The sequence below is a fragment of the Acanthaster planci genome, linkage group LG02, assembly GCF_054643075.1.
Source record: "Acanthaster planci isolate LZ-2023a linkage group LG02, COTS_SCS, whole genome shotgun sequence".
Lineage (NCBI taxonomy): Eukaryota > Metazoa > Echinodermata > Asteroidea > Valvatida > Acanthasteridae > Acanthaster > Acanthaster planci.
The window spans coordinates 22,094,182-22,095,993 of NC_141778.1; positions in this window are offsets into that span (position 1 = coordinate 22,094,182).

Sequence of the window (1,812 nt, forward strand, 5' to 3'; positions counted from 1 at the left end):
GTAGTTGAAAGGTCCCTAGAAACTGAAAATGAATGGTGTTACTATCATTGAATTAGTGACTGTGTACAAGGGTTATATTAGACCCATTTTGGAAAATGCAGTACCCTTATGGCACTCTGGCATCTCACTTGCTCTTTCTGATCAATTAGAATCCATCCAAAAAAAACCCTCTCACATTATTTAAAGTAACAAATATAATCATTACAATCAAGCACTAACCACTCTGGGCCTGGAACCTTTGTACACTACAAGAATCATGCTTTGTTCAAATTTTGCTTTAAAATCATAAAACTCAAATAAATTTTATAGATAGTTTGTCAAATCCAAAAGCTCCCATCCAATGAATCTAAGATCAAGAACGCTTCATGTAAAAAAACTCTTCTAAAGAAAAAACAGTCCAGTTCCATATTTTAACAGACTTGTAAATAACTCCCTTAGTGTGTTTCCACCATCTCATTAATGTATTTGTTCTCGTAGATAAATTTTTAATGTGCATTTTTTTTTTGTGTCTGCATGTATATGTGTATGTAGAACCTTTTTGGTTTGATTTATAGCTCTGTTTTATGTTTTGATGTGGTAAGTACTTTTTATTGAATTTTAGCCTATATGTATTTGTTAAATTTTGTATATGTTATCTGTCCCATAATTCAGCTAGTGGGCTGTAAGGGGCAGATTTTTAATAAACCGTAATAATGATAATAACAATAATGTGTAGAACAAGAAATCACTCGAGAATGGCAGAGCTACTTGTACATGTAATACTGAGAATGACATTCCCATGAGAATTGAGATGCTGATTGTGAGCAGTGGGACCAAGCAGAGAGGTCAGTGGTCCTTGACTCCCTAAGCAGTAAAACACTTCCTGGTCACCCTCAGCCTAACTGAGATCAAGTCTTTATAACCAGGCCTTTATTGAAACTGTTTCATTTAGTGGTCACTTGTGGCTTTATGCTGGGCAACAGGACTGGCCTTTTTCACCCCTTGACTCTCCAAACCAATCTCTAATTGCAAAACCAAGTAGTAAAAAATACACTCCTTCAAACACAGGGCCATTCATTCTCTGCCCCCCCCACTGCCACTACGAATATTTAAAAAAAATTGTCTTTGTACATGTATTATTTATAACACCATGGTAATATATATATATAGAGAGAGAGAGATGTACATGTACACTGCTGAGATTGAAGACTTGTCCTCCAACTTGAACACTTTTCACGTGTACATGTATATCCCATCGAATCATGTGAACAAGTCATGAAAAGAACTCAGAAGTCTGGTAATATTTAGTTCATGATTAATGTTTTGGTCATGGTGGGTCATTAAGGCTGTAAAAGGAGACTGCAGTGATTGTTATTTTAGTTTATCAATCGGTTGTCTATGTTAACTCTTAAAACTGCACCCTTTGAATGGAAAGAATTCCTCACACCATAATGCAGACCAGACAGGTCTATTGTCTCCAGCAAGTCCTGCATCTTTTAATTTCCTCTGGTCAGTAAGCTGTGGGTGATGTGCCCAGGCTTGTTGGTAAACACCCAGGGTATTATGGAACACTAGCCTCTGGTGTAGTGTCAACATGATGTATAATCCTTCCTGGCTTGTGCACACAATTACTCACTAGCTAGATAGCTTGCTTAGTCCCCCATGGCTTGATGTTGACAGTGTGTTTTGTTGACCAGTTGTTACATCACCTCTGTTGACCCACATGGCATACTAGAACTTAGTGGATAATTAATACAGGGACCAGCTCCACAGTTCGCAACTTATGCAGGAACTTCCATTGTCTCATGTGTGTACTGGATGTTCCACACCAGT